The sequence below is a fragment of the Callorhinus ursinus genome, unplaced genomic scaffold (genome assembly GCF_003265705.2).
Source record: "Callorhinus ursinus isolate GAN/ISIS: 27379988/994484 unplaced genomic scaffold, GSC_fseal_2.0 scaffold2, whole genome shotgun sequence".
In the NCBI taxonomy this organism is placed as follows: domain Eukaryota; kingdom Metazoa; phylum Chordata; class Mammalia; order Carnivora; family Otariidae; genus Callorhinus; species Callorhinus ursinus.
Genome location: NW_027397064.1, coordinates 83,335,669 through 83,351,192, shown reverse-complemented (window position 1 = coordinate 83,351,192; position 15,524 = coordinate 83,335,669). Strand labels below are relative to the sequence as shown.

The 15,524-nt window shown below is 39.5% G+C and overlaps 1 protein-coding gene across 6 annotated transcripts in view; it reads right to left on the bottom strand.

Moving 5' to 3' along the window:
- GTDC1 (glycosyltransferase like domain containing 1) overlaps positions 1–15,524 on the bottom strand; it is a 373,244-nt gene that overhangs the window by 129,297 nt on the left and 228,423 nt on the right. The window lies entirely within an intron of this gene.

Below are 15,524 nucleotides of genomic sequence, written 5' to 3'. Positions count from 1 at the left end.
ATAAAATGAAATCAAGAAGCTCACCATCTACTGGGGAGCAAACCAGTAGTGCTTAGAACAGACATGAACACCCAACTAACCCGTGGTGGAAAGCAAAAAGAATGAACATTCCAACTTTTAAAACAGAACTAGAGATTAATTGTGACTTGGGGATCAGTAAAGGCTTAAAGATGGTTTTAGTTGAGGGACTTTAAAGGCAGAGAAGGGGAAGTTCTAGACTGAGAGAATGTTGTGATCCAAGGAAAAGGTTGGGAAAGACCATAACTCTTCAGGGAATAGCAAGCAATCCAAAGAGGCTGGGGCCAGGTCCCAAAATGGGAGGTCTAGAGAGGGAGACTGAGGCCAGACAACAAGTGCTTTCTCAGAGTCCCTGCGGCCCATCGTGAGACTTCACCCCTCCCCTGGATGGTTGAGTAAGTGAAGAAATGGAGACTATACGCATTTAAGATGTAGGTAAGGAAGAAGAATCATGGAAGGAGAGCAATAAGGAACATCTGGAAAAGTAAAAAGAGAATCTGAGAGAATAATATCACCCTATTGAAGTGAGTTAAGAGCCTCAAAAGAATGTCTAAGAAAGGAATCAAGAAACCTTAAAAATGCATAAAAAAGGGGGTGTTAAGCATTGTAGAGGTACCAGGGCACCAGATAAAATGAGCATTTGGATCACTTGCTACTCGAAGGGTAGATCCTGTGGAGAGTGCAGGCTGAAATCAGCCTGAGGGTTATAGTGCGCCCATCACAGAGGGAGAGGCAGAGAAAGATAGACTGAGAGGAGAATGGGGAAGCCAGGTCTGTTTTCCTTAATGGGGCACCTGTATATAGGGGTATTCACTTGGGTGTTTACTTGGGGACACTTGCTAGGGAAGGGAACTGGCTCCTGAAGAAACAGAAAAGTCTTACAAGTCAGAAGCAGGAGGATAGCATAGCATGTAGGATTCTTGGAATGGGGGAAAGCAAGTAGGCCTTATAAAAGAGAACAGACCAAGCTTTCTTACAAAGCTGAAGGAAGGAGAGACAAGTGAAGCTGGAAAAAAGTTTCAGGTGGCAGGTGTGCAATCTATGGTGTGTCACCAAAGCATTAGACGAGGCCATTTATTTCACGCGAGGTGAGCAGAGGTGAAGGTAAGTATAAGAAGGGTGCTGAGGGACCAGAACAGGGGAGAGGGGCCGAGGACGTTCACTAGGTCTGAAGGCAAGGACTGATGGGCAACACTAAGGGATACGGCGGGTTCTGCTGTGAGCTGGAAACAAAGTCCTTGGCTGAAGTGTGCTGTGTACGTTACAGAATCATAAAGCTTGTCTGGGGGGCCTCTGTGCTTGTCTCATAAAGCCCTTTGAGAGAAATCACCTTCTATATAAGCACCCTCCCAAGTAATAAATACATGATTGTATAGAGATAGATAAAACACAAAAATGGTGCTAACTACTTTGATATACCCTAATATAATAATACATTAATTCTTGATTTTAAAAATAAAGAAACTTGGGCATATGCAGATTATAGCTTCATATCTCACTGGTCTAAAATTATCATGCGAACTAACCAACTTTCTTCCTGAAACAAATTCAAAACACTGAGGAGATTCTAAGGAACTAAAAAAAAAAAAAAAATCATTGAAAAAGTTCCCATTGATCACCACAAAAGTAAAAAAAAAAAAAAAAGAACACCAAAACCCCCCCCAAAAAAACAAAAAAAGCCAACAAAACATGACAATATCTTAACTTTTTTTTAAGATTTTATTTTTAAGTAATCTCTACACCTAACGTGGGGCTCAACTCACAACCCCAAGATCAAAAGTCGCATGCTCCACTGACTGAGCCAGCCAGGCATCCCAACAATATCTTAAATTTTAAACAAGTGAGACAAATAGTAAGAGAAGGAACATCTGTACGTATCTGGAAAACAACAATAAAGCAAGGGAAGAAACCTATTTGTTTATGTTGAATAAAGGATGCTAGGCAAGCTTAAAACGGATTTTAACAAAAATTACAAATTTAGTGCAGGAAGGATTGACAATTAAAAAAAAATCAGCGGGCACTGAAACATAACTTTATCTTGGAAAACAGTATCATGACCCATCTTACTCTTAAAATCCATTTACACTGGCTAGCATGTGAGCAAAATTGCAAATTAAAAGGGACGGGAGACTGGCTAAAGGGTCGTAAACAATAGGAATTGGTAAATGACAGGGCATTTCGCTGTGGGCAAGGTGCTAGGCCTGCTTCTAAATGTTGTCAAGGATGAACAGGATCTCCTGTTAACACATGCTGTGGATGGCTGACTTGATCGGTGGTGGTCAGTGGGGACATGGAAAGAGGCAGAACATAGACAGTAAACAAAAACTCAGCTTACTAATGTTATGAAATTGAAAAAAAAAAAGTCCTGAATGCAAGTAGGACACATGGAAAACACTGTTGAGATTGTCTAGAGGTTGACCAGAGAAGCCTGTGCTGAGTTGACCAGCAAACTGATGCCACTTTGTTATGGAGTGTGTTGTAACGAGAAGGAAGACAGCAAGCCTGTGGGGACAGAGGGCCGTGTGAATGCTGGTTTCATCCAGGGCACCTGTAACTGTATAAGTCTGAAAATTAGAGAGTTCTTAGAAGAGCAATAATAATGATTAAGGCAATGGAAGAATTGATTTATGAGGACAGATTAAAGGAGCTAAATATGAATAGCCTGGTTAAGTGACAAGTAGAGGGGTACATAATAGGAGTCTCCAAGGAAAGAGAATAATTATTTAGCCGGGTACAAGGGGGTATAACTAGAAGTAATGAGATGAAATTAAGAATGGGAAAATTTAAGCTGAATTTCAAGAAAAACTCCCTGATGGTATAATTTATTAGCTCACAGAATAAATTCCCTATGGAAATGCTATAGTGAGGGAAACTTAATAATAGGACTGGACAAAATACCAATAAATAATATAGATAATAATCCGGTATTTGAAAGAAGGTGGTTACATGCTATGCTTTCCTTGCTTAGAATATCTTCCCATATTTTTCTTTAATAGTCTGTTTATATATAGTGATTGTTACCTAGATAAGTATTCAGGCAGTTAGCTAAATCACAAAGGAAATATGTCTTTCAGGTGGGGTTAAGTTAAAATCACTTTACTCTTTATATACTCTGCAGTAGTAAGGTGAAATAATTTTTTACTACTTTGTTCTAGCAGAGCTGGTTGTGAAGCAAGCTGGACAAATGTATTAATATTTCTAAAAAACAAAACAAAACAAAACAAAACAATCCTCATCTACCATCCCACACAGAGTCTATTCTGATTCTCTGTGCCATGAAACTCATATTTTCATAGACATGTTTAATATAAACAATTTATTGCCATAATAGAAATCAAAAAACTTTATTCCAGCTTTTCTAAATGTAGCTCTATGGTCAATTACTTCACATCAATACCAAGATCAAATAGGCATAATACTAACAAGCAGTTTGCTTAATAATAGCCACCACACTAATTAACCCATCCAGAACATTCTTAATCAGACGCTATTTGTAATGTACAGTTAAGAGAAGCTTGGCAATAAATGGTTCTATGCTAAAAAAGAAAATAATACCTTAACTGATGGGGTGAAACTGGCTTTTCTATAGAACTGGACAGAATGTGCCGTCCTGGCATTAGCTCAAGAGAGTGAGTATGCAAATAGGCACATGTCTGAACACTTCCTTTCTCTTCCCGAGCTCCAACTCTGGTGGAGGTGTTAATGAGAAGAGAAAAAGTCCCGAGATAAGGAGTGAAAGAAAGAAAAGAGCTAGAAGAAAACCAGTGAGCTGCCTTGTAGAGCTTAAGCCAGATTTGCCTTTTAATAACCCCCCAATTTTTCTTAAAGCAATGCTACTGTCCACCTAACTCACAGAACCTCTTTCCCTCTGAGTCTCTCAGCTCTATCAGAAGCTGTTTTTAGTTTTAGAAATATTCTGATTACTGTAATCACTTGCAATCTGTTATTAGCCATGGGGCCCTCCCCTCTACGTTTTTCCCCACCAATTGCCAATCTGAGAAACGGAAGTAGAGCCTCTCTTCCACTTCCTCTCCTCACAAAGGTCCTTCCTTCCTTACCATGTCTGTCCTCCAACATGGTTCCAGAGGCACTGCCACAAAATCCCAGTACAATGTTGGGTAATGTTCAAAGACACAGCTGGTGTATGTACTTTCTAGCACATACACCTAGAGCTGGACCTATAGAAATGGCCTTATTCAGATCAATCTGGAAAGACTAGATTTCAGAGTCGCTTTAAATGATGTTAAGACTGAATGCAAGTGCAGGAAATGCTCTAGGTACCTTAGCTTATTTCTGCTAAAGTTGAGAGGCTAGAGTATGTTTAGTTGACTAATAGAGGTAGTCAAAAGGAAGGTGATAAAATAAAGCAAGTCAAGTAAACTTAGGATATTAATATTGATTGATGTGTTGTTGAAGAGAATAGCATGACTGAAATGTATGCTATACTGCTTACAAATTTTTTTGAGAGATTTCAATAAAAAGTACTTAATATAATGAGTTCAACCTATAGAATCTCATAAATATCCATAGATAAGAGTCCACGAGACAGAGATTATCAATGGTCTCACTTTTCAAAACAGATTTGGAAGACAGAACATGAAAAATGATGCAAATTAGCAGATGATTAAAGAGAAAGACAGCATAACTGGTCAAAGATGATTCCAGATTTGAGCCAAGGCAGAAGGAGGTACATGTTAGCAACTGAAATAAGGAAAGTGGCCTGCGTGTGGGGCAGGCAAGAAGAGGGAGCTGATGAAGCTCAGCCCCTCTCCACATAGCTTGGGTGTGAGGGAGGGAGAGTGGTATGGCCATGGCATTGTATGGCTTAGGCTGAAGTTTTAACAAGGTGCGTTTTGTGCAACACTAGAGATGGTTTTGTGAGAAAACATGTTTGGTAAATGCTGGATTAAACAGAGCGAAACATTTCTTCGCTAAAGAACTTCCCAAAGTACATGCTAGTGGATACTAGAAATATGTCCACTCATTCATTCTTTTGTTTATTAAAAAAATGTTTATTGAGCACCTATTACATAATAGGAATATTATTACGTTTATAATTTCTCACACTTAACACTTAATGAAACAAGGACTCCTCCACCCCCAAGGATGCATTTTAAGAATTAATATTCAACAAAGGATATTCGGAGAAACACTACTGGAGACCCTAGGAGATGCATAGCTAGAGTCTGAAAGGCAAGCTAGGGGGCGGCATATTTTATATAGTAGACATGGCAGAAGGAGCGGGGAAATGCATTCACACATGAAAATGATGAAACTCAAACCAAAGGCCAGGAACAAAGGCCACGTATCAGTAGACAAAAGGAAGTTTGAAAGAAATGAGGAGAATCTGTGAAAAAAAGTGACAGGAGATATGGTTCCAGGCTAATATGGATAACAGCAGAAAAAAATATCATTTGATTTTATCACAGCCATTTCTGTGGATTCTTGGATACAAACCATATTGAGAATTGGAGAGAAAGGAAATAGGAATCAAAGATAAATAACTTTTCCAAAACCAACTGGGAAGACATATCCAGGCAGCGTAGGGATCTAAGTTCTTGGGTGATTTATAACAAAAACTATTCACTGTTTCCAAACAATGTGCTGGAAATTAATTACAAAATTAACATTTTTAGAATTTAGCCACATAAGCAAATATCAAAGATAATTAAAAAATCATGCTAGCCCACATGTGACCAATATATCACTTATATGGTAAGCAGATTTATATAAAACTATAAACTATAAAAGTAAAAATCTTGATCTAGCATTCTCATGTGTACACACACACACACCCCTGTATCTCTTGCCACACTATCTTCACTAAATAAAAGAATCACAAGCAAGGAAATCCATCATAATTAAAACTAGATGTTGGGAGACCACAACATTAAACAGAAAGACAGACTTAGGCTTGGTTGGTTGGTTGTAGGATGGCTGCTCTTCTTTCCTGGAGATGGCTAAGGGCTAATACTCATAAAATAGATGGCACATGTCTATGGAGGCTGTTTCAATAAGAAACTCCTGGCGGAACAAAATATGAACAAATTCAAATCACAGACGAGTCCATCATAATCCTCACGCACATAGCACAAATGCTTTTGGGGAACAACCATCCAACACCACTGTGGCTGCTTAGGCCACATTGTTCAGATGTTCAGTGTTTGGTGCCTGAACCAAATTTCATCTCCCGTGGTACAAACTTGCAAAGCCGACACGCAATATTGACAGCGAAGGGCACGGGGCAAGGGTACTCACTGCAACTATGAAGAATCTGTTTTGTGAGAAGATAGAAAAACAGAATCTAGAGACACGAGCTGCAGTCAAAATGAACAAGCAAACCCTACTTACTAGCCTGAGAAATGCATGCTGAGACTGAAAGCAAATTTGTGGTTATCAGACTGGCCTCCTTAGCTGTGCCTGGCCCCAGAGAGGACACCCTTAGGGACGACAGCACTTTCCCCTAAAGGCCACCCAAAAGACAAGCTACAGCTTCCTCCCCTGCTTGAGGGCCACCATATTCTGAAGGCTGTCCCTTCAATGGTTGGGATGTATGGCTATCCTAGGAAAAGATGGTCCTGTGCTCATGAGTCTATTCCTTTTTCTTTTCCTTTCCCACCCACCACTTTTCTGAAAATCTAACACTTCCTACGTACCTTACTTATACCATTTGTTTATTTGACCTCTTCTGACAATATGGCTTATGTGGTATCATTTAACTTATATTTTTTAACTTTTTTTAAAAGACTTTATTTATTTATTTGTCAGAGAGAGAGAGAGAGAGAGAGAGTGCACAAGCAGGGGAAGCGGCAGGCAGAGGGAGACGGAGAAGCAGGCTCCCCACTGAGCAGGGAGCCTGATGCAGGGCTCGATTCTACGACCCTGGGATCACGACCTGAGCCAAAAGCAGACACTTAACCGACTGAGCCACCCAGGCGCCCCAGTATTATTTAACTTAAACAATTATGCCTCAAGCCCCCATTCTCTCTTGATTTCAGAGTGTTTTGGATTGTATACATTGCTAATTTAACTGCCTACTAGCACGAGCAGTTTGTCTTGTGCAATTTTATAACACCCCTTTAGAATAAATATACTCCTCTCACCGAAAATTTAAGGTCCTTACAAATGTATGAGAGAGACGAAAAGCTACCTTGCATGTTGACAGACCAAATGTTCATCAAATCCAGAGCCAGTCTTGCGAGCATATGCATGCTTACTTCTCAGGAGCTCCACTCCTCCCAAAATAAGAGTTCTCTCAGAACAATAAAACCCTCTAGTGTACACAAGGTTTACTATAGCAATGCAACACAGTTAGGCAGAGCTGTAGGCTAAACTGCAAACAGGGAATCTTTATTCTCCTACCTCCGTTTCAAGTATTAACCACCCACTGGTGGTTAATTCCTTAAGATGTTTATACTACTTTCTGATTGCCCGGGCCCCCCTCCTGTCCCCCGCACCTACCACGTGTCTCCTTGTAGCCTCTATGTTGAAACTAAGCCCCACCTTGGAGCCCGCCCTGAACCATGCCCTGCTCTCCATTGTTGGTCTTATTAGAAACTAATCTTAAATTCCCACAATGTCTCATCTTCCATGCTTACTGTGTTGCACCCTTCAAAAGGGGCAGTACCTTAACTCAAGGGAACTTGTCGTAAATGGGATCATTTCAAAACCACAGGAAACCTGTGCAAAAGATGGTTTTGGGAGGACAGGTGCAGAGAAATCTCTGTGAAGCACCTTAAGGAACTCCACTCAAGCAATGGACATGCTGAATAGAGGTTAATCCAGGCTGTATCAGTACAAAGGCACTTCCTGTATTGAAACCCTAACCCCTAACGTGACTATGGATTTATTCAAATCACTTAATTTCTCTGAACCTCAGTTTCCTAATCTATAAAGTGGGATAGTGTCTGTTACTGCAAATTTCTTGAGAGGATTAAAAGAGAACTGTGCCCTGTGGAGGAGCTGAGTAAATCTAAGTAAACTTCCCATGCCTTTGCTCAGTCAGGTTGACACCCGGACTTAAGGAGTTAGCCCTAGGCCATCTTGGATAACATCAAATTTCCTAGTTAGTCAGTGAATGAGAAACTGTAATCAATCCACAAATAGTCATTCAACATTGAAGCTCCTCCCATATCATATCTGTAGTGACAAAGCCTCTAGCGTACATGTAGTAACATTTTATGCTGACTTATTTTGGTCTCTTAGCCCCTGAAGTTGTAAATTATCCACATCACCGTTAAGCTAAATTGTTTACTGATTCTATTACTAAAATGATCTAATTTTTCAATTCAATCTTAATAACTTGCTCATCATTTATTTCATTAATAACTCAGAAGCAAAACTGTAAAATCTTCTATCCTTTCACCTTAGTTAATTTACTGATTGTATATAAAAATGAAAACTGTGGATCTGAAGTAATCTTTTTCAAGTAGGAGGAAGTAGCTGTTTCACATGTACCTAGACTCAGCAAGCTCCTTTGCTAGGATTTACCTTGTTGGCGAGTAAATGTTCTCACTAGTCTGGGAATCCCAGGTCTTCTATAGCATCAGTAAAGCATCAAAGGAAACTCTAAAAATGATCTCTAATCACGTTCTATTCCATGATTTTTTTTTTGAGAAGCCATTATTTGGAAGTTGAAAGCAGGATGGGAAAAGGTGTTGACAGTAAAGAAAGGATTGCTTTCTTCTTTCCAAATAAATATACGAATCCCCCTATGGCAGTGTTTCTAATTGGAAACTCTCCCTTAGAGCATGACATCATTTTATTGGTGCTATGGGCCGGATGGTGTTCCCTCAAAATTCATAGGTTGAAACCCTAACCCTTAATGTGACTATGTCTGGAGATAGGATCTTTAGGAGGTAACAAGGTTTAGACAAAGTCATAATGGGCCCTAATCCGATAGGACTGCTGCCTTCTAAGAAGCAGAAGAGATCTCTCTCTGTCTCTCTCCTTCCCCTCCTCCTTTCCACCACCACATGTGAAGACATGTAGCCACAAGGCAGCTCTCTGCAAGCCAGGAAGAGAGCCCTACTCAAAACCAACCATAATGGCACCCTGTTCTCAGGTGTCCAGCTACCAGAACTGTGAGAAAAATACATATCTGTTGTTTAAACCACCCACTCCAAGGTACCTTTTTTTTTTTTTTTTTTTTGGCAGCCTGAGATGACCAATACAAATAGATACTGCTGTGGAAAAAGGAGAGAGGGTCAACACGTCAGGAAACCAATGGAGTAGGAGGCACCATATTTATGTTGACAGGCAGTGACAACAAGAGAATACTGTCGAAGAAGAGAGAGCTGACTATCAAAACTGATAAAAGAATTTGGATAAAGAGGAGGAAATGTCTGTGAATTTTATTGTGAAGCACAAAATGGTACTTGTTTATTAAGAATTAAGAAAAAAGAATAGAGGGGCACCTGGGTGGCTCAGTTGGTTGAGCGTCTGCCTTCAGCTCAGGTCATGATCCCGATGTCCCAGGATCAAGCCCTGCATCGGGCTCCCTGCTCAGCGAGGAGTCTGCTTCTCCCTCTGCCCCTCACCCCACTTGCTCTCTCTCGCTCGCTCTCTCCCTCTCTCAAATAAAAATCTTTAAAAAAAAAGAAAAATGAATAGAGAATGGAGTTTTGGGAAAGATATTTTTCTTAAAGATTTGTTTGGTGGTGAAGAGTCACAATCTCTCTAAACCTGGGTTTTCTCATCTGATTAATGAGAATACCGCCAGTTGTAGACTTCTCTAGAAGAATAAGGATCAAAACATTCTATTAAATGTACTGATTATCTTACAGTCCTTATTCACAGGCGAAAGGGCACACTGGGTCAGCAGGGCTCTAGGCACACTGTCTGGTTTCAAATTCAGGGCTCTGCCACTTACTAGTTGACTGGGGAACGTGTTTTTTTCTTTAAATATCAGTCATTCCATCTGTAAAATGGGGTAATATTAAGGCTGCCTTGCAGAATGATGTTTTCCATGCTGCTTGGCACATAGTAAGAAGTCAGTAAATACTACTGTTTTTTATTATTGATAATAACAGTGAAGATTATCATCATTATGTTGTCATGATTACTAAAGAGATATGCTGCTCCACTGCTATTTCATAGTGAAACCTATTTTCTGAAACAGACTCATGCTTTTTTTTTTTTTAAGATTTTATTTATTTTTTGACAGAGAGAGAGAGAGACAGCGAGAGAGGGAACACAAGCAGGGGGAGTGGGGGAGGGAGAAGCAGACTTTCCACTGAGCAGGGAGCCCCATGCGGGGCTCGATCCCAGGTCCCTGGGATCATGACCTGAGCTGAAGGCAGACACTTAACGACTGAGCCACCCAGGTGCCCCAACACTCATGCTTTTTTTTAAAATATGTTTTTCTTGTCAACTCTTACCAGTTACACTTTAGCCATTTATTTAAGGCAGGCATTTTAATATGTTACCTTATTTTCATTTGTGTACTAATCAAAGATTCGTACTCATTCCTAGAGGCACATTAATTACAAAAAGGCCTAATGTTATAAATCAAATATATTCCTCCCTTTCTATTATTTGTTTCCTATGGTACTTTTCTCTTACCTTTCACTTTTCCTTGTCTTTTCTTTTATTCTTTTCATTTTTCTAATTGAGTGTTTCCATTTTTTCCCTTCTTAAACTGCACAGACCAAGAAAGTAAAACCAAGAAATTTAAAACATCAGTTTTCAGGTCTCTGAAGCATGAACACATGGGCATCAAAAAAAATCCAGTCTTTTTTTTTTTTCTTTTTCATTTGCCCATCCACAACCTGAATAAATCAAAATTACCAGCAAATCCAACTTCTAGCACAACCCGCCTTTTTTTTCTTTTCCGCCACCACATTAAATGCTGTGGCACTAAGTACTGATTCACTTCAAGTTCTGATTCTATTGCTGTCTAATTGTTAAGCCACAGAAACTGATTTTATTCTGAACTGATATTAGAAGATACAGGTTTGTTAATATTACATGTGAAATGAAGCCTCCAAGTGTACAAAGTGAGTGTACAAACACTCCCATTTACTTCAGGTTTTCTATACTTTCCAGTATTTCTAAGTTTGGAAACAGATAGGTAAACCACTGGGCTATTATTAGACTATAACCAAGGCTTGACAGCAAAGAAAGGCCTTAAATACTCAGTGAAAATACTGACTGAAAAAGGTTCAGAGAAAAAAACCATTCAATCACCATTAAACAAAAATTGGGGTGCTTAGTATATGCCGAGCAAATAGCCAAGTTGCACTCATGGACCACACGATGTGGTAGGTGCTCCGATCCGGGAAGAACAGGTGTTAGAATGATGAGGACCAAGTCCTGGAGACAGGACTAGCACCAAGGAAGGCCGTCTAGAGAAGGTGATCTTCCAGCCAACACTGTGGTGGTGACTGGAAGCTAGCCAGTTGTGGTAGTGCGAGGTGGGCTGTGCTAAGAATAATAGCATGTGCAAAGGGTCTGGGGAGAAAACATGGTTCAGGCATAAAAAGCAAAAAATATGCTCTGGGTGTCGATTGGGAGTGAATAGGAGTGAAGTGTGGGGGGGGAATGGGACAAAAATGAGGCCCAAGGTATAACCAGGGGAAGGCTTTCCTGTCCTTAATAATCTAAGGGAAGCTGTTTGCGGCCATTTGAGAAGTTTACAGGCAGATTGGGGCTGAATAAACACTCTGCTGCAGTGTGAAGAATGGATTGGGGATAGCAGAGCAGAGCAAATACCAATTTTAAATCCCTCTTGCCTTTTGAATCTCCACTAAAATAATGGTATGGGAATTTTTTAAAAACAGGCATAGACGTTCAAGGACAAAGAGGAAAACTGAGAAAGATGACAATAGGAAAGAAATGTCAACTAAATTTCAGAAGATGGAAAGCAGACGGATGAGTGGTGTTTGAGCACAGAGGAGGAGGCAGAACATGTCTATGCCTGCAGATGATTTTGCTTGTGCATGCGATGTTAGCCAAGAAGCAGCAGCTCATTTGTTCCAGACAAACTCCAAAGGCTCAGGTATCAGACATGCCAGGTACCTCTGGCAGATGCAGAGCAGAATTGAAAACAGAACTGGTAGCAATTCTGTATGAAGTGAGCACAAACCTCTCTGATAACTTCCCAGAGCCCAGTGCAGCCAGGCATCTGCCTCCTGTCTCCCCTCTCCCCCCACCTCCCACTCCTCACTTCAACAACAGAAAGGAGGCTCCTCACCAGAAGGGCTGAACCCCACAGACCAGGTAAGGCTGAAGGCAGGGTGATGGAAATTAAGTGAAAGAATGCCCATTTATTGGTGATGCTTCTCTAGTGCCCTTCCCAAACCATTTGGCTCTCAGACAGCAATAGATTCCCCATCCAGGCGAAAAGAGGAGCCTTTCTCTGGAAACTCACTGGACTGACCTGTTGCCAATGACATGTGGGGATGCCACAGCAAAATAAGTGAATCCCTGTTTGCTCATTCTAGAAAAAGGACTCACTTTTTCAGGGTCTCACTCTCAAATATGAATGGAGAGCCAGGGAGCATCAGACATTTGAGGAAAACTCTTCAAATGAAATAAGACAAAGCAACCAAGTACAGAAAAGGAACTTGAAAGAAACTAAGACAGAAGGAAGAGTAGAAGAAAACTTAAAAAAAATTTCCTATAATATCCACAGTGATAAAATAAGATTTCTGCATTCATGGTGAAAAAAACGGAATGCAATAACAAAGGACATTCAAGAACAAAGAAGAGTGCTTGCAAATAAAAATACTGTAACTGAAAAAGAATCATTAGAAGAATTGGAAGATAAAGTTGAGAAAATTTTACAGAAAGCAGAAAACCGAAACTGAAAAAAATAAAGTAAGAGAAGCAATAACAAAATGAGGCCCATCTAAATTTCAATACTGACGAATAGGAGTTGAAGAAAGTGAAGATGAGGAAAATCATGGGGGAGAAAATCAAAGAAACAACATAAGAAAATTCTTTCTGCTAAAGAGAATGAGTGACCAGCATAAGAAAGGAACAAAAATCCAATCCAAGAATTATGGAATTTCAGAATACCAGGGGTGAAAAAGAAAGTCTAACGTCTTTTGGGAGAGTGAACAGGGAGAGTCACATGCAAGCGATCAGAAATAGACAGGAATCGAACTTCTCAACAGGAAGTTCAGAAAGTAGAAACCAATACAACATCACTTCAAACTTAAGAGGAAAATGATTTTCAATGAGAACTCAAAACTCAGTCAAATGTCAATCAAATGTGAGACAGGATAAAGTCATTTTCAGATACACAAGTTCTTGAGAAATTTTAACTCCCATGGACAACCCTTGCGGTAGATACACCACACTAAAATGAGAAAGGAAAACAAAGAACAGAGAGACACGGGATCGAGGAAATAGTTGACACAAGGGCGCAGAAAGCAACTAGAAGGAACAGGAACTAGAGAATGGAGGCGTCCAGGATGGCGGTATGGAAGGAAAAACATGGAAATGATAGGTTTCTTGATGTGACTGGCCATATCAAGATGATGACTCAGTAACAGCGACAGAGCTTGGGAATGAGTTTGGGATAGTGACAGACACCAGGCAGATAAAGTCAAAGCAATAATCAGCTTCAGGAAAAAGTGAAGAGTTGTTCAAGGAAGAAAACCTAATCACAGAAAACAATGATGCTCAGCAGGGAACAGTTTTTAACATAGCAATAATGCTATAAACACAGAATATTTAATTACCCAAAAGTTGAGCTACAGCCATATTGGAAGGATAGGGTGAGGGAAAGTGTATGTGTGTGCACATGCATACTCACACTGTAAGAGAGGTAACTAAATCATTTCTACTGGTAGGAAGTAAATAGATATTTTAAAAACCAAGAACTAGCAAGACAAGAAAAAAATAAACATTTTGTCAGTGGTAGCCTCTGCAGGTGGGAGAACTTAGGGGTGGGAAGGACCCTGGGGAAAGGGATTTTGCTTTGTATTACAGATTTTTGTATTCTCTGACTTTTAAAACTAAATATATGTATTACCTTGAGAATTCATGATTTTAATAATCTCTAGGAATTTCTTGCCCACATCTCTTTGAATATTGCCTCTAACAATTTCTCTAATTTTTCCTTCTGAAAGTCCTATTAGACATGTGTTGGATTCTTACTCTTTTATTTCTTAAGATCTAGCTTCTAGGTCACTAATTCTCCCTTCACACACATCTAATACTTAACATCTCCACCGAGTTCATTTTAATGAATATATTGAAATTCTACTTAGTCCTTTTAAAATATGCCTTAATTTTTTATAGTATCTTCTATTTTTCATGTTACAAATTTATTCTTATGTTACTAATTGTTTTAAAAACTCTTTTCTTTTCTATCCAGAAGTTTTAATATTTGAAGTACTTAAGCGCCTAATCCCACAGTAAACTGTTAGAGTCAGTTTCTGACTTGCTAAACTATGATAGATATTGGACAGGAAACATCAGAAAAGGTTTTGAGGAGAAGTGGGGATTACACAGGTAGGTATTGATTCACTGTGCCTGGAAATAGCTACAGATTCACCCAAGTGAGGCAATAGAGAGAGGTTTGTACCTAAGTTTTATCCTTCCTTAAAAACTCACCAGTTTTCTAAATTCTAAGACATTTACTTAAACTATAAGGCAATCAGCCGGTATTTAGGGAGTGCCCACTCAAATAGAAATCTCTGCTGTTATAAGAAAAAACCAGACATTTTAACATATGATTGAATTTCCCTCTTCCAAGCTTTTTTTTTTTTTTTTTTGAGGAGTGGGAGGGGCAGAGGAAGAGAGAGGGAGAGAATCTTAAGCGGACTCCAGGCTCAGCGAAGAGTCCAACGTGGGGCTTGATCTCACAACCCTGAGATCATGACCTGAGCCGAAATCAAGAGTCCAACTGAGCCACCCAGGCACCCCCTTCCTCTTCCAAACTTTTTAAAGAGAGAGTAATGTTTCGTTTAAAGATCACAACGATCCATGGTCATCCCTCAGGATATACTGAACATTATTTTGAGGTTCAACATTACTAAAAAGCAGAAAAGCTTTTTTACTTTGCACCCTGAAATAGCCTTTCCTCGGATAGTGGGTTCATGAATGTGAGCAAATGTTTTTAGTATAGAGTTATATACATTCACAGTTCGTATTTTTGTGGATCATACACACAGAGATGTGCAAATATCTCTTTTAACTAAATTGGGCATAAGTGTACACTTTTAACCATAAATGTTAATAATAATGTCCTGGGGAAAGTATTTGATGGAGTTATCATATAAAACAAAAAAAAATTCTGTCATCTTAAAAATGTACTTATTCCATAATTTAGCTGTATTGAGGGTCTACATCTTGTTAGGATGGCTATGTTAAAGCATTACATATATCACCTGAATGTCACTACGTGCCCTAATTTATACACATTTAACATTTCAATAATATGTGCCATGGCATAACCAAGTTCTCAGGGTGTCAAAAGCCAGATTATTCTAGAACTGAATGTAAGCTTAGGAGTACAGATAGCAAACGGCCAGATGGTCCTGCAGCAATCTGCT